This window comes from Lissotriton helveticus, chromosome 7, assembly GCF_964261635.1.
Source record: "Lissotriton helveticus chromosome 7, aLisHel1.1, whole genome shotgun sequence".
Lineage (NCBI taxonomy): Eukaryota > Metazoa > Chordata > Amphibia > Caudata > Salamandridae > Lissotriton > Lissotriton helveticus.
This window is the reverse complement of record NC_136068.1, coordinates 250,588,406-250,607,465: the sequence shown is the minus strand read 5'-3', so window position 1 is coordinate 250,607,465 and position 19,060 is coordinate 250,588,406.

The following is a 19,060-nucleotide window of genomic DNA, read 5'->3' as shown; positions in this document are numbered from 1 at the left end:
TGCAGTACCTCTATTTATTGTCAAATACTCCTCAATCCATTGTAACATATGTTGAATATAAATCTAATCTTGCAGGAGTACCCTTTCAAATGTCCACCTTGTACCCTCCCTAGTAGTTAACGTGGCAGTATAATTTAAAATGAACGAGTTGTGGTCAGACAATAAGCGAGGCATCCTCTCAATCTGACTTTTAGTTAGACAGTTACTTGTTACGAGGAAATAATCTAATTTTACACTCACCTTATGCGGGGCAGAGTAATATGTATATCCCTTCTCTTGCGGTTTTAATTTATCCCATAAATCTATTAGTGCATTATTCCTAGCCATAGAACAAATTGCTCGGTAAACTCTTCTCTTCCTACCTTTATACATTGTATGCAATCCTGCCGTTAATCCTAATCCCCCTGCACCGTTGATATTAAAGTCACCCCCAAGAATAATACAGGGTGCCCATGTAGCCAGCTCTACATCCAGATGCTCAAAAATTTCAGGGTCATCCCCTGTGGAACCATAAATCGAGCCTAAAGTGATCCACTCTTCCCCAATCATACACTCTACCAGCGCCCATCTCCCCCAAGCGTCTTCTAATTTCTTCCTTGTGATAATATCCCTACGCCTTGATAGTATTGCTACCCCTCTATTTCTGGAGCCCTGTCTCGAGAAAGCTAAGATTACAAAACCCACTTGCTCCAAGAGATATATTTCTGATGCCATAATGTGTGTTTCTTGTAAAAGTAAGAAATCGACTCTAGTATTTTTTAATAGAAGCGATACCTTCTGCCTCTTCTGCCTGTCATTCAGGCCACAAATATTCCATGTCATTATTCGTACAGCCATTAATGAATATCAAACACATAACCAACCCTTTTTAACCATTCCAACTCAAATATTTGTTTCAACAGATATAGCCTCCATGATTCGTTATAATTTATTTTCTTTTGATTTGTTTGCATTTTTATATACAATAGTTCCATGTTGTGCCCCTTGCCCCCAAACGGTTCCCACCCCCTCCCCTCGAACCCCTCCCCGACTGTCCCACCCTCCCTAAAAACAAATTGGTCCGTGAGACCTATATGTGGCGACTGTGGACCCAAGGGTGACGCCCTCTCTCACTCACCTTCCTTACCCCTATACCCCTATACCTCCCCCAAAAAAAAGGGCACTCCACTATCCCTTATTTTTCTGTTATACTCCCCCCATCCCCCCTTTCTACCTCCCCTACACTGTCCTCCTCTCTAGTATTATTATGTCATACCCAGAGATTCTTAAATATAGCATTCTCGTAATCCTCTTTTCAAACCTCCATTATTTATGTTTTCTGATTTCCGTGTGAGGTCAGAGCCATTGTACCGCCCTGAGATCTATTTTCCTTCAACCACACCAAGTATTCTTGGGCCTTGATCTCCGAATAAAAAACCTTGAATTTACCATTTTTAACTACCTTCAGTCTGCTAGGGAACATCAAATATGCCTCACATCCTAGTTTTTGAAATGGGGTTATTAGCTCCCTTATCCTCCACCTCCTCTCAACCGTTGTATGGCAAAAATCAGGCCTAGCAAAAAATTCAACATCCTTATATCTACATTTAGCCTGGGGTCTTGCCTTTGCCATGATTTCTTCCCTTAATATGTAATTTCCAACATATATTAGTATTGCCCTGGGTTTAGCAGACATATTGCCCTTACTCTGTACAAACGGGAATCTATGTGCACGCTGTATTTCATTTTCCCAGTTCCAGCTTGTAATATCCGGCAGTGCACCACTAAGCAATTCGATTACATATGCCCTCACATCCTGCCCCTCCTTCCCCTCCGCCACACCTAGTAATCGTATGTTATTTCTTCGCTGCCTATTCTCGAAGTCCTCAAGTTTCCATAAAACATCTGACGTAGTTTTTTCTTGGTCCTGTTTAAATTCCTGCCATTTATTAACCTCATCTTCCAGATTACCAGTTCTCTCCTCGACTTCAGTGACTCTTCCCACAAGATCTGTGTATAATTTATTGACTTTCCTGAGAGAACCCTGTATCTTCTTACTCTCCTGTCTCGCTCTGCGACTCTCCACTCTAGCCTCCACTTGAATCTGTTTCAACATAGAGTACATAGTTTCAAATCCAAGCGAGTCGTGACCTTGACCTTGACCTGTAGTCTGCCTCTGTGACCTATCTTGGGTTAGCGCAGAGCCTGCTGACGCTTGATACAATTGCGATGTCGCAGAATAGTCACGATCGAGTCTATTAACGGCCTGTACTTGTAGAGGACTTACAACAGTTTTAGTTCTGTTTCGTCTCTTTTTCACTAAGGTCTTTGATTTACGTCTATGGGAGAGTTTATGAGTTGTTTCTTCCCTCAGTTCTGAGCTATCTGTAATGTCTGAGTCTAATCCAGTTGGGAGTATCTCCATTTCCTCTTCAATATCAGTATCAGATCCTTTTGAAACATTACTTGACTCTGTGCTTGAACCAGGTTCAGTCCCTCCCACAGCTCCATTCTCCTCCTCGTCACCACCCTCGTTCAGTGAAAAAAAGCAGTCATCACTCGGTGAGCCTGGATTTAGAGGAGAGTATACAGTAACACTCATAGTATTAGACTCCAGTGAATTACCCGTCACTATACATTCATTTAGCTCCTCCTCGGCTAAGAGCAACTGTGATTTAACTGTTTGAATTCTTAGTCGCTCCTGGTTACGTTTATTCACATTAAAGCTGATGGTCTCCCCCCTAACCCCCGCCTTGAAGCTGTCCCATACAATACCATCTGCTGCAGTACCTCTATTTATTGTCAAATACTCCTCAATCCATTGTAACATATGTTGAATATAAATCTCATCTTGCAGGAGTACCCTTTCAAATGTCCACCTTGTACCCTCCCTAGTAGTTAACGTGGCAGTATAATTTAAAATTAACGAGTTGTGGTCAGACAATAAGCGAGGCATCCTCTCAATCTGACTTTTAGTTAGACAGTTACTTGTTACGAGGAAATAATCTAATTTTACACTCACCTTATGCGGGGCAGAGTAATATGTATATCCCTTCTCTTGCGGTTTTAATTTATCCCATAAATCTATTAGTGCGTTATTCCTAGCCATAGAACAAATTGCTCGGTAAACTCTTCTCTTCCTACCTTTATACATTGTATGCAATCCTGCCGTTAATCCTAATCCCCCTGCACCGTTGATATTAAAGTCACCCCCAAGAATAATACAGGGTGCCCATGTAGCCAGCTCTACATCCAGATGCTCAAAAATTTCAGGGTCATCCCCTGTGGAACCATAAATCGAGCCTAAAGTGATCCACTCTTCCCCAATCATACACTCTACCAGCGCCCATCTCCCCCAAGCGTCTTCTAATTTCTTCCTTGTGATAATATCCCTACGCCTTGATAGTATTGCTACCCCTCTATTTCTGGAGCCCTGTCTCGAGAAAGCTAAGATTACAAAACCCACTTGCTCCAAGAGATATATTTCTGATGCCATAATGTGTGTTTCTTGTAAAAGTAAGAAATCGACTCTAGTATTTTTTAATAGAAGCGATACCTTCTGCCTCTTCTGCCTGTCATTCAGGCCACAAATATTCCATGTCATTATTCGTACAGCCATTAATGAATATCAAACACATAACCAACCCTTTTTAACCATTCCAACTCAAATATTTGTTTCAACAGATATAGCCTCCATGATTCGTTATAATTTATTTTCTTTTGATTTGTTTGCATTTTTATATACAATAGTTCCATGTTGTGCCCCTTGCCCCCAAACGGTTCCCACCCCCTCCCCTCAAACCCCTCCCCGACTGTCCCACCCTCCCTAAAAACAAATTGGTCCGTGAGACCTATATGTGGCGACTGTGGACCCAAGGGTGACGCCCTCGCTCACTCACCTTCCTTACCCCTATACCCCTATACCTCCCCAAAAAAAAAGGGCACTCCACTATCCCTTATTTTTCTGTTATACTCCCCCCATCCCCCCTTTCTACCTCCCCTACACTGTCCTCCTCTCTAGTATTATTATGTCATACCCAGAGATTCTTAAATATAGCATTCTCGTAATCCTCTTTTCAAACCTCCATTATTTATGTTTTCTGATTTCCGTGTGAGGTCAGAGCCATTGTACCGCCCTGAGATCTATTTTCCTTCAACCACACCAAGTATTCTTGGGCCTTGATCTCCGAATAAAAAAACTTGAATTTACCATTTTTAACTACCTTCAGTCTGCTAGGGAACATCAAATATGCCTCACATCCTAGTTTTTGAAATGGGGTTATTAGCTCCCTTATCCTCCACCTCCTCTCAACCGTTGTATGGCAAAAATCAGGCCTAGCAAAAAATTCAACATCCTTATATCTACATTTAGCCTGGGGTCTTGCCTTTGCCATGATTTCTTCCCTTAATATGTAATTTCCAACATATATTAGTATTGCCCTGGGTTTAGCAGACATATTGCCCTTACTCTGTACAAACGGGAATCTATGTGCACGCTGTATTTCATTTTCCCAGTTCCAGCTTGTAATATCCGGCAGTGCACCACTAAGCAATTCGATTACATATGCCCTCACATCCTGCCCCTCCTTCCCCTCCGCCACACCTAGTAATCGTATGTTATTTCTTCGCTGCCTATTCTCGAAGTCCTCAAGTTTCCATAAAACATCTGACGTAGTTTTTTCTTGGTCCTGTTTAAATTCCTGCCATTTATTAACCTCATCTTCCAGATTACCAGTTCTCTCCTCGACTTCAGTGACTCTTCCCACAAGATCTGTGTATAATTTATTGACTTTCCTGAGAGAACCCTGTATCTTCTTACTCTCCTGTCTCGCTCTGCGACTCTCCACTCTAGCCTCCACTTGAATCTGTTTCAACATAGAGTACATAGTTTCAAATCCAAGCGAGTCGTGACCTTGACCTTGACCTGTAGTCTGCCTCTGTGACCTATCTTGGGTTAGCGCAGAGCCTGCTGACGCTTGATACAATTGCGATGTCGCAGAATAGTCACGATCGAGTCTATTAACGGCCTGTACTTGTAGAGGACTTACAACAGTTTTAGTTCTGTTTCGTCTCTTTTTCACTAAGGTCTTTGATTTACGTCTATGGGAGAGTTTATGAGTTGTTTCTTCCCTCAGTTCTGAGCTATCTGTAATGTCTGAGTCTAATCCAGTTGGGAGTATCTCCATTTCCTCTTCAATATCAGTATCAGATCCTTTTGAAACATTACTTGACTCTGTGCTTGAACCAGGTTCAGTCCCTCCCACAGCTCCATTCTCCTCCTCGTCACCACCCTCGTTCAGTGAAAAAAAGCAGTCATCACTCGGTGAGCCTGGATTTAGAGGAGAGTATACAGTAACACTCATAGTATTAGAATCCAAAACCAATAATTTTTTATCAATCTGTAGCCCTATTGATATAGGTATTGTGTCTCCACCTTTATCTTGCTCCTCTATTCCCTTATTATCTTCTGTACAAATTGTATCCTGTATTGTGCCCCCTACCACCTCTGTGCACTTTGCTAGTAATTCAGCATTAGGGAGTTCCTCCCCTTCCTCCCTTCCATCCTGTGTTACCTGGATTGTCTTGCTCTGCTGTGTCTCTGTGCTAACCGGAGTCTGAGTGATGGCTGGAACACTCTCTAACTCCTGTATCATGCACTGCCCCTTGCCTGGAGGATTGCCCAACTCTAAATCCTTCACAGTATGGGTCGGCATCTGATCCGCTCTCTGCTCCGATGACTCTGGGTGCCTCGTCTGTGAGGCCCGCCCCGCCTGCTGCTCAGTCTGCTCCGTCTGCAGCTCCGCCCCCTGCACATCCATTGCTCCCACAGCCATCATGTCGATTCGCTCCACGGTGCCGCTAGCACCGCTGGTGAGCACCCACACTACTCCCGGAGACTCTGCTCGGGCTGCAGTTCATGTATCGTTTACAGCGGGGTATGTACAATCACTTTGTCCACTTTATCCGCCGTTTCATTATTTTTAGCGATCGTCGTTGCCTTTACGTTCAGACGTGCTGTAGCTGCTGCAGGAGAAAACGCCTCCAGGACTGTAGACTGTCTCAATCCTGCCTGTTCAAGTGTCTTTGTGCCGTTGTTATTCTTTCTGGTTACAGTAGGTTTGTCCTTTAGTTTCTCCTTTTTCTCTTTCTCCTTTTGGGTTAACGCTGCATTAGCGATATTTGCTGCTACATTGCTGCCAGTCGCCTTGTTTGATTCTAAGGCGTCCATTTTCCGTGTGTTTGTTTTAGTTCGTAGATTTGCCGCTGGAGCGTCAGGATCGCTACAAATCGTTTTCTCTTTGTCCTCCTTTGTAGTTCTTTGTTTTGGAGCCATAATAAGCCTCCTCAGTCGAAGCAAACAGTAATGGCTCTTGAAAATAATTCTCTCAAGGATTTCATGTGCACGACTCAGGCTCCCTTTTACATTACCCTTTAAGATCAGGGCTGGTCTTAATATCTCAGCAAGAGACTCCAAGTCGCTCGGTAGGGAGCTCACCGTAGATAGAGTTCTTTGATGTCCAATTTCATAAAGGCATTCAGTTTTCATCGGGGAGTATTTTCTAGGATTTTCTCTGGGGGGAATCTTACTGCTCCTCTAACATCTCCGTTAATTGAAAAGAGGAGTGCGCTATATTCAGTTCAAACCGCTACCTCGGGAGTGAGGAGAGAGCACGTCTTCTCCCTACGGCCTGCCAGCGGCCATCTTGCCCCCGCATAGACTTCTAGCTTCCCTGATGCGCATGCTATCACCCCCGTTAAGGCATGCCAACCCCCGTTAAGGCATGCCAACCCCCGTTAAGGCATGCTCACCCCCGTTAAGGCATGCGATTTACATTCTCAAAGGGGAAGGGGTCCCCAAAGGACCCATTCCTCTTTGCGAGTGGGTTACCATTAGATTTAAACTGGTGGTAAAGTATTACTGTTTTGTGACCAGAATTTGATTCGGTATTTGGAAGGGACACGCCTTTCAAATACCAAATCGGTATTTCGCAACAAATGCAAAAATGGGTTTCAGTAACAAGTTACAGAATCACAATTTGCCTTTAGTACATTGTAAAAAGCTTTGCACAGCTAGCCCTAAGTGACCTGATATAGAATTTCTTTGGGAGCAACCTCTGAAAAGTTTTTCATATAGACTGCTTTATAGAAGTGATAAAGGATTATGAACTTCATCTGCCTCTCTACAGGCAGCCGATGAAGGTGTCACAGCGTATTGAAAACAAAGATTGCAAATTATCCTAGGTGCTACATTTTGAATAATCTGAAGCTCTCTATTTGCTCTGCCTGAGAGACCAAGATAAAGTATACAAAAAGGGATGGACAGAATGCTTGGCATAATCACAGCCACTGGTTATTACTCAAGGCAGCATCCCAATCCATCATTATTTTGCACACTAGCCACCTCAGTTTTGACCCAGCTATATGCAAATCAGTCTTGATCCTGCTCCGAAGGGACCATTCTAGCCCGAACTGCCAAGGCAGGTGCTTGCTGAACCAGAAGCCAAGCAACCCAAGAACAGTTTCTCCCTTGTTATGGCCTCACCAGCCAAGTACAGCTTGGTTGTAGTGACACAGTGTGCACAGGACCCATGTCTGGGCATACCCATCCCACTTAGGGTCTCATACTAAAGTATACACAAAGTGATGGATAGAATACTTAAATTAATCTCAGTCACTGGTAAATACTTTGGGCCGCATACCAATCCATCATTTTTTTGTACACCACGCCACCTCAGTTTTGAATCAGCTATATGCAAATCAGTATTGACCCGTTCCGAGCTCACTGTGCTATTGGAACCAAGCTATACCTAGCTGAAGAGTCTTAAACAAGGCGAAACCGGTCCTATGTTGCTTAAGTTCTGGTTCAGGGAGGAGAGGACCTGACCTGGCAGTTAGGGCTGAACTGTTCCCATGAGGCGCAAGGTGAATATTGATTTGCATATGGCTGGTTCGAAAATGAGGTGGCATGGTGGGCGGAAAACTTTGGATTGGGATGAAGCCCCAGTGATCGGCAGTGGCTGAGATTAATTCAAGCATTCCATTCACCACCTTGTTTTTTTTTGCGGGAGACCAAGATAGTGTCCATTTGAGTTATGCAGATGTGAGTAAATAGCAGCATTGGCCACCAGTGCTTCTAGCTTGCTAGGAATTAAAGGGAACATCTTCAATATTAGTTTTAATTGTATGAAGCAAGATGAAACCACTGCATTGTTCTGAGGCATAACACTAACAGCCTGATTCATGTACGGGCCGTTTTGCGTGTCCCTAATAGCGATTAATAGCGACTCGCTATTGAGGAAACGCAAAACGGCATTCATGTACTTTTCGTTGAAAAAATAGCGACTCGCACGCGGGCGCTAAAGCCGTTAGCGACCTACAAAAAACGCAGAAAAATCGCTATTTCCGGCTACCTGCGATCGGGATTGCGACTCGCATTCCCGATCGCACGGGATAGCGACTCGCAATCCCGATCGCACAGGATAGCGACTCGCAATCCCGTGCGATCGGGAATGCGAGTCGCATTCTCGCGGGATCTGGAAAACGGGAAGACGCATTCCGAGCACCGTGATGACATCACAACCAGGAAGCAGCCAAATCCCACCCCCAAACACCACTGTGACGCTATCATTTGAGTGTTGACGACGGAAAGCTGCCGCTAAACCTCCGTTAGCGACTCCCGACTCTGCCGAAATAGCGACCGCCATGTCCGACGAACCTCTCCCTGGCCCCAGCACCAGCGCTGGCCGCAAGCGCAAACTAAAGTTCTCCGAGCAGGAGCTGGAGAACCTCATAGAAGGGGTGGTGGCCAACCACGACCAGCTCTTTGGTGCCAACTCAAGGAGGGTCCCAGAGCAGGAGAAGCGGAGGATCTGGGTGGGGATTGCCTCCAGCGTTAACTCTGTGGGCGTTGCGGACAGGTCGTTGGAGGAGCTGAAAAAGCGGTGGTACGACCTCCGAGGGCGTGCCAAGGAGAGGGTGGCGGAGCGCCTTGGTGAGGCATCAGGCACCGGAGGTGGTGGACCGACTGTCCCACCCAACACCCCCCTGGAGGACCAGGTAGAGGACACGTTGGAGAGGGAGGCGTGTGTTGGCGTGACCCCTCTGGACTCCTCTCGCCCCACCCAAGACACCCAAGGTAAGTGGCATGCGACTGCGACCCTGTCCCCTATGACCGCCCCTGACCAAATAGGCTCACTCATTGGCCCTTAGTCATGCCTATGTTGTGCATCAGGAAATGCCCTGAAGCATTGTGGGAGACGTAGTATGTCCACAATGTAGTAGTACCACAATGCGGCCAGAAAGGTTCCAAAGTGCGCAAATACACAGCCACCCAGGGAATGACACCCAGCATGCATGTAACATCTGCACGTCTGACTGTCACATGCACCTAATGAGTATCCACTTACCCTCACAGGTGCGGGTGATAGCAGTGACAGCGAGAGGCTGCTGATCGATGAGGAGGCCCAGGAGGAGGAATCCCTACCTGATACCCAGCCACCAGCCCCTGCGGCTGCGCCAACACCAGCAGCCAGGCCCCCCGCCTTACCTGCTGCAACATCTGCAGGCCCACCGGCTGCCAAGGCCAGGCCCCCCGCCTTACCTGCTGCAACATCTGCAGGCCCACCGGCTGCCAAGGCCAGGCCCCCCGCCTTACCTGCTGCAACATCTGCAGGCCCACCGGCTGCCAAGGCCAGGCCCCCCGCCTTACCTGCTGCAACATCTGCAGGCCCACCGGCTGCCAGAGCCAGGCACCCCACCAATGTGCCTCCAGTGCCTGCCGCACCTGCAACACCAGCTGCTACAACACCTGCAGCTCGTCCGACAAGATCTGGGCCAGCCACATCCGCTACACAGCGGCCGAACAGCAGGAGGGGCAATGGGCATCTCCATGCCTGCATGAGCGTGGAGCGGCGCATGCTCCGAATACACCAGCGGCAGTCGCAGCAGCAAGGAGCCATCCAGCTCCAGCTGCATAAGATTGGCCGCAATGTGGCGGGAGTCGGCGAGCGGATGGACCGCATGACGGCGGCCATGGACCGCATGACGGCGGCCATGGAGGACAATACTGCAGCGCTGGTGAAGCACCGCAGTGTTGCAAGCAGGCGCCACCACCAGCTGTTGAGCCGGCTGTCCACCTATAGTCGCTCAAATTATGTGGCAGCAAATGCCACCACCCAGCTGTCGCGGCGCTCGTTGACCCAGCAGCACCAACTGGTCCAGTGCTGCGAGGACATTACCCGGGTGCTGGAGCACTTAACCACCGCCGTCACCGCACTGCATGCACCTGTGCTACCGGCCATTGTGGGGGGAGACGATGCGAGTGAGGGTGCCTCCAGTGTGAGCAGCCACTCTGCCACGCAGGCCCCCCCACCTAGGCGCAGCACCAGGGCTACGCCTGGTACAGCTGCCCAGGATGAGGAGGAGCCTCACAGGCGCCTGGGAATTGTGCGCCGGAGGCGCCAATGACATTGTGTCAGGGACACAGGCGCAGGCTGAAGCTAAGCCTGCCATGAACCGTCACATGCAGTATGCAGGAATACTGCATTTTGTAAATAGTTGTTACCATGACCCTTTTTTCTTGTGAATCAAACAAATACATTTATTTTGCTGCACACATTCGCCTTGTGTAATCATTACATTTTGCATGCAATTGTGATATGTGGGGTGGGGGAAGGGGGTGGCCTAGAAATTGTTAGCTGTGATGTGGTTGCGACGTCTGTGGCCTTCAGCTGGGTTCTCCCCGCGTGCATGGTGCGCATGTGCTGGTGGCCGGTCGTCCCCCTCAGATTCACTGCCTGATATGTCAACTGGTATCCGGCGCTTGGTTGCAATGTTATGAAGCATTGCACAGACAGCCACAATGCGGCAGCACGCTGCAGGACTGTAATACATGGCCCCACCTGTCTTGTGCAGTATACGGAACCTGCTCTTGAGCAGGCCAAATGTCCTTTCAATACAGTTCCTTGTCCGGATGTGCGCAACATTGTAGCGGCGTTGCTGAGGTGTGGCAGGGTTGAGGTAAGGGGTCAGGAGGTATTCCCGTAGGGCGTAGCCACTGTCACCTGAATGAGAGGAGCAAATGTTGATTGCCTGTGCAGCGCAGTTACTTCATAGCAATGTGACATTGTCGACAAAGTGTACTTACCAAGTAGGTGTCCTTCCCCAAACTCTCCCCTCAGTCGTGTGTGGAGTCCGCTGTGCCTGAAGATAAAGGAGTCATGGGTACTCCCTGGGTACTGGGCCACAATGTCAGTGATGATGGTCTTGGCATTGCAGACCATCTGTATGTTGAGGGAGTGGTAGGACTTCCTGTTGCGGTACATATACTCCGTGCCAGCTGGTGGGCAGATGGCGACGTGGGTACAGTCTATGCAGCCGAGGACATGGGGAAAATGGGCGACATTATAAAATTGTAGTTTTGTCAGGTCCAATTCCTGTTGGCTCGTGGGAAATGTGATGTGCCGGTGGAGCTGGCTGAGCATGGCGTCAACAAAAGTGTGGAGGCAGCGTGACATGGTGGGCTGGGATATCCCCCCAGCAGCGGCTACTATGCCCTGGAAACTGCCGGAGGCCAGGAGGTGCAGGCTGCACAATACCTGCACATGTGTGGGCACAGAATTGTTTCGCCTTGTTGGGTGCTGCATGATGGGGTCGAGTTCTTGTATCAGCCAGGTGATCATTTCCCCATTCAGCCTGTATTTTGCATAAATCTGTTCTCTGGTTTGGCCCAGCAAGGTGACCCGCTGCCGGTAAATCCTTGCCTGCCTCATGCGTCTCCTCCGTGCTGCTCGCTGTAGCCTTCGCCGCCTCACCACCATGTACATCCCAGGCATTGTGGAACGCCTAATGCTGCTGCTGAATGTCCTTATGTGTGATTGGTCAGGCCTGGACCTGTTGGTGATTGGCTAACAGTTTTTCAAATTTTGGTTAATCATGGCTTTTATGGTTACCACCTGCTTTGAGTTGTCCTTAAATTGCGCCGCGCAAATGTGCGATTTAGCGCTTTTTCGCTAATGTATTTCTTTCATGAATGCCGATTGAGACAATATTGCGTTTCGCTATTGATTTCGCAGATTCCGTGGTTGGTCGCTATTTCCGTATCGCTATTGCTCGACTTCCCGGAGTCTGCGACTATTACAGCGTAATCGCTATTCCGATCGCTATTATTTTTTAGCGATTTCGCTATTTCGTACTTGAATGCCGATTCCGTGTTTTGCACCCGCAATTGCGTTTTCGCAGCCATTGCGGGCGCTATTTCGCTTCATGAATCAGGCTGTAAGTTCCCTGTCCCAAGTAAAGCCTATACAATTAACTTTTTAACTTCTGCAGCAACGGGCAGTGAGCGTAAGACATCCGGCTATAGCAAGGAAGAATCAAGTATTGCTTTTTGCAAAGGCAATCACCTCTGTTTTAGAGGCATTCAGTTTTGGCAGATTGCATTTCATTCATTGCTTCATCGTCGCAAAGCAATTGTAACCTTTGTTTCATCTGGTGTTTATTACACAACAAGATGATTGGGAAAACCTCCGTATATGAAGTTATAATAAAACTAAATCCTTGAGCTGTTTGTACTAGACATTGCATATACGATTGAATAAAACTGATGGCAGGGCAGATCCCTGTGGAACCCAAAATAGCTCTAGTAAAGTCCTTAAACTATGTTACGGCAACTTCCCCATAAACTTCCTATATTCCCCCCAAAACTTTTTTTAAACCAATACAGGCCTCATTGCACTCAATCTTCCTGTTTAGGATGGGGTGATCCACTGTACCTGAATACTCAGAAAACAAGGGGAGGTTACCTGGCAGGATGTGACCACCCTTCTCTTTATCTACAATGCTAGACCCATTGTACTTCTCATTGGTATCTTCTTTTTTGGTGTCATTTTATACATCAGAAATGTTCTTAGTGAAATAGGTGCCAATCTTATTAGAGATGTCATATGTATCAGACATTAAGGGTGCTCACCTTGTTGACAATTTGCTGACTACATTAAACTACTTTTTAGAACACCCTTTTCACATGTAATTTAGCCTTGCAGAAATAATTGCCTTTGGTTTAAATAATGCCTGATTATTACATTTTAGTTCTTCTTTAAATTTTATGACCATCATCATAATAATCTCTAAATATTCATCCCCCTGCCTGCTTTATGTTAAATCTCCCCCCTTAAGTTGATTAGTAAACCAGGGGTTATCCTTTTACCTGCTAACCATAGGTACTATAATGTCAATGCATTACGAAAGTCATTTCAGAAATGTGGTCACTAAGGCCTCAACAATGGGTGGGATCTCAGATCTTTCCCAGGGCTTCCTAAAATGCTCAATTGGATTATTGATATCAATTGTGTTTTGTGTTAATAACCAAGAGTGAGGTGCTATCTAAACATATATCAACAATCATTAACGCCTGCACTTAGCCTACTTAAATGCATTCACTGACCACTAATAGCTGGGAAAATACATTATTCCTGTCAAATATCTTGGGTCAAACTACCATGAATAAAATGTTGTTCACACCTAGTGAATCCTTCTATGGTCATAATTAACATTCTATTACTAACATTTACCATAGAATATAACTATAGATCATGCAATATTCTATGGTGCCATAGAACATAACTTGTGAGAATCAATCCATCCCTTCAGTACTTCAGTAAACTGTTTTTGGCTGAAAGTATTTGCCTACCTTTCCTAAAACAGTCCAGCAGTTGATAGTCAAGACTCTCTTCATCCTTTACAAGAACAACACATATTCAAGGCATCCATCATTCGCCAACCTCTACATCCACTAAGAATTTCAAGAGTTACCTCCATCTTGCCAATGCTGCTACAAATGCAAGCCTGATGGTTCACCTGGGCATTGATTACCACATGTTTCAGTTCTCTACCCACAACTGAACACTGAGGCAGAGGGTAGGCTTACCAAAACACCTTCTGTCCCTAAGGATAAGTGAGAGACAGACAGGAATTACTCTAATGTCAAGAGCTTCCTTAGATGCTAATTGTATGACTTCATCTTCAAGCACACTGAAAAGAATACAGCTTCTAGTATACCCTCCTTTGAGTCTGCAGACTGTAATCTCATATGCTCCTTCCGGTCTCCCAAGTCATGCATTGCCTTACACCTTAGCACCTGCCCAAACATTACCAGTGATTACAAGATAGGATACCTCAGCTCTGGTTGACACTAAGACATTCTGCACAAGAACGACATACATATACACATGCTTTGACTTGAGGAAAAAATAAACCTTGGTGTGGTATGCTCTACTAGGTATTATGTGGTAAGTTGCGATGTGTTCTGGAATAATTAGATGTGTTTATGGGTGCATTATGGCCCCATATCTTTTTAATTTTTATATAAATGACCTGGAGGCTGAATTACAGGAGATAACATCTGATTGTCCAAGGGCGGGTGCGAGGGGTATTCCTCTGCTTTTATATGCCGATGATGCGGTCTTAATCTCACGAACAGAATTAGGTCTTCAGGCACTTTTCAATGGTTTTAATAAATTTATGTCTGATAGGGACCTCACGGTCAACAATACAAAATCTTTCATAATGCATGTTGGCCGTCAACCAAAGAAGAAGTTCAATTTTAAATTGAATGATGTTCCGATTCCCATCACCCAGGCGTTTTCCTACCTGGGGGTCTTATTTGATACGAAGATGTGTTGGGCCCCACATTTGGCCAAGAAAAAGGGGGAAATGTCCAGGGTAAATGCTTCTATCTTTAATTTCGCTTCTAAATTGGGCAAAAATCCAAATGTGGCCATGATGAAATTATATAATGCTAAATCCATAGCCACTGCAGTATACGGAAGTGAGATATGGGGCTACACAAAGTATGACCAACTTCAAATAGTTGAAAATAAATTTTTGAAGCGTCTGCTGTGTGTCCCCGGGAGCACATCGAATTTAGCTGCTCATGAAGAACTTGGCTGTTTGCATTTATCGGACATAGTTGGACTAAAACCGTTGTTGTGCTGGGTAAAACTATGGTTAAGTGATGCAATCCCTCTGACCCACTTGATAGTGGAGGATCTCCTATCGCTTGACCACGCAATGCGAGTGCCCTGGCTTAAATATTTGAAATCTCAATTTTTGATCCTTGGCCGAGTGAACTTGTTTGATAACCCGGGGGATATAGTCAAGGGTGATGTTGCTGCAATTAAGAGTGCTTTTTACCTGAACCGTAATGCTGTAAGAGATGAAGTTGAGCTTTTGAAACCTAATGTTAGAATGTACATCATGTTGAGTACCTGTAATTCAATGGAATTGTATCTAACATGCTCCTTCACCACCCATGAAAAATTCTTGCTGACCCGTTTCAGGTTTAACATCTTTCATCAGCTTTTAATTAGACCCAAGTCGGACATTTTTAAGAAACCAGCAGCTCCCTGTGGCTGCGACGGGAAGTCTCCACAGGATATGCTGCATTTTATATTTTTATGTACATTTTATGAATATCCCCGAAAGCGGTTTTTGGTTACCCTGTTAAAGAAATTAAATTTTAACCAAATTAGACCCGCCCTTATGTACTTACAGTTGTTGCATCCTGATAGTGTTCTTCAGGTGTTAGAATTTTTAAAAATGACTATGAGACTAAGAAATTGTTTGGATGAGTAAATGTGCATTAACTGCAGTTTATGGCACTATCGCACTTTATTCCGTTTATTCTGTACTTGGACATTACTTGCACTTCTTATTCTGATTCTGTCAATGAACTCGTTTTTATGATATATTTGAGCTGTATGTATTTTAAGATTGACTTTGGGATCATTGTGATGTTTCATTATGTTTTGTCTATTGTGTGTACTTTTATGGATTGCAATATATCCGAAATAAAGTCAATTTGATTTGATTTGGATTTGGATATGTTTATGCTCCAGATAAGAATGTTATGTTTTGAAGTAAAAGGGTGTTGGATCTGAGAAGCAGTGGAGCTCTTTCCACTTATGGATGAGATCTGATGTACTGAACGTATGTACTAAATAAAGCAAGAAGGAGCATCAAACTAGTGTGGAGATATATCCTTTCTACATTTGCGATGACTGGAAGAATCAACCTATGCTTCGCTGTGGACCCCAATATCATTGTTATTTTTGTTTTGATGGCGGAGAATCTTTAATGTTTCACTTCATGCTTGCCCTCTATACTCGTCAGTGCGGAGGAAGGAAGCAGAAACTGATAGCAAGGTGAAGGAAAGGGTGTCATTTTCTCATTCACTGCTTAGCAAGCTAAGGGTAGTTAGTTCCTAGCCCTCTACACCTGGGCAATGCAGGGTAAGTGCTATATTTTCCGCCTGACTCTTAGGCAAGGTAAGGGGAGGGTGTTATTTTTACATTGTGCCCTTGGTCAAGATAAGGGGAAGTATGTGAAAGCCCTCTTCACCCTTTGCCACGGTGATAGTATACATAGCGCCCATCTAATGGTGATCCAGTGCACTTTTAGTTTCTCCTCTGCCATTGGGCAATACAGGAGAATATTGATGCTGTTAAGAGCAGGTGATCAACCTTTTTCCAAATTGGGAAGAGGGTGCAGGAGCAAGTGAAAGGTGATCTGTTCCTCCCTGGCCCAGGCCCAGGCCCAGGCAATATTTCTGGTGATAAAACAGGTGGTCACCTGGCATGTCCTCATGCACACTTGTACCCATTTGATTGATGTGTAAACTATTTGGTACTTTCTTAGACTTTAGACATCATCCCAAACCTTTTTCCCACAGGCTTGGTATACATTGGTCAAGGGAGAATACGTTATTAAGGAAGCAAAAATCAGATTTCATATGAAGTGAGATGTCAGTACTAACTACAGAGCTACAACTGCACAGATTAACCAAGATTTATATATTTCCTCTCACAATCAGAGATTGTATCATCTTTGTTTAGCCTTATAGTAAAACCTTTGAACAGTAACTATACAGCTAAATAATACAACTCGCCTGATGAATAGGTTTAAGTAATTACACTATCACTCTGCTAATAAATACCATATATTTTCCATAGAATGGTGAATAAAAGAACTGAAAGTATTGACAACTTTTAAATATATAGACATCAATGTTGTAATATTTCAGTATGATTAACAACAACATTGATTTATGTAAACAGACAAACCCTGTGGTCAAATGATCTGCAATAAACTCTCAAACATCTCAATGAGTGGGGCATGACCCAAGGTAGACCACCATTATCTCCGTCTCACAAAATTATTTTGAGTCTGAAACCCTTCAAACATACCAGCTTTCACATAAAGACCTCACAGAATTAGTTTCTCTATTGCCACACTTCAAATTCATTCATGAACAATACTTGATGAGGGTTGTTGGGATCCATCCAAAAGAATTCACAGCTTCCTTTGTTTCTTCCGCTCTAACAGACGTTTTCCCTGCTGAACCACATATACAATTCCTAACATATCTCGACCTATAAAGTGTATCTTCACTTTAAAAACAGCATTTGGTTAGCAACTTACCATCATAATATCATTCGGGATTTACATCGAATTAGCAAAGATTTGCTACTCTTCATCACACCATCCTTACAATGAGGAGAAATATATGCCTACACCACACTATTTACACCATTTGCACCATGTTGTTCATTCACACACACAACAGAACCACATCATCTTCAGTACTTCAACTGGTTCATCACATACAACATTTACACTGTTAGGGCCTGATTCACAAGGGTAAATGTATATGTGTATGTCTACTCCTACTCCTAACTATAACTTTCCACTTCTTTGGTCTTCACCATTTCCGAATGGAGAATTACACCTAGCAACCCTACACAAAAAGAAGATGGATGTGAGATAGCAAGTTAACATTACACAATGTCCACCTTACATTCATTTAAGTTGTAAAAATTGATATGTAGTATCCTTTAATGGTCAAAAGTAAATTATGACATATGCACACAATATATGAAGCTCACACATTTCTATACTGACAACACAATATTACTTTTTTAAACATAAATGTTTTTGAAAACAAATATCAGGCAAAAAAGAACAATTATTCAACCCAATCAAAAAACAACATAACATATGCTACAGACAACATGGACATTATAAGAAAATATTTGACTGAGAAGGTGACTGAACAACACTTTCAAAACATATATCCAAATGCACTTATATAATCGCACAGAAATTACGCTTACCACCTCTCTGCTGCTCATAATCAAATCATCCAGCTAAGTGTGTGAGGTCGGCTGGGCTGTTCTCAGGACACACTTGTGCAATAGTGTAATTCAAAGGTTCCGCATATGGATGGGAGGACAGATCAAACCTATACTGCCCTTTTTATGAGCCCAACACCAAGGGTTCTCCTTTTCCATGCAACACTCCATTTTTTGCAGGTGCAGACACCCACTTTGCTGCAGCGTGTGCCAATGTCTTGTCAAGTTTGGGCCCGTACTGCAATGCTGAACCAGATCATTGGATCCCCATAGAGTTGAGGATCATTTTGGAGGCCCTCTTGCAAATTATGTTTATTTTTTATATGTAAAGTTTTGGCTCTCTCTTTCTGTCCCTTAACCATGTTGGGAGTTTGGATTTTCAAAGAAGAGGAAGGATGGAGGAGTATTTTGTGAGAAGATATCTCAGAATGACCATAAAATTGCTAACCCCCTGTTTCTTTAAGTCATTTCCTTTTTGTAGCCGTAGAGAACGGTGGTCTCCAAACTGCATGCAAAGGCTCCACCCCGCATGCTGAGGACACCATCACTCTTAAAACATAGGGGAATGAGGGTAAGTGATACATTGAGTTGATTATTAAACATAGCATGCTTGGTTGTAGCATATGGAAGTGCTTCAGTATTGTGTCAGGATGGTACATGTAGATGGTGTTCTAGTCCACAAAAAGACACTGCCAAACAAACTAGAAACTCATGTCAAAAGTGAGACGAGACCCTGAACTCTGTTTTATGCCATACATTGAGAACCTGGATGTGGTGAAGTATATATGTAAGCCAGTAGTACACACAATAGGTTACACACAATTGGTAACTAATATCTTGCACATAACTTCCTGGAACTGGAACTGCACCCTGCCCATGGTCAAGGGGTCAGA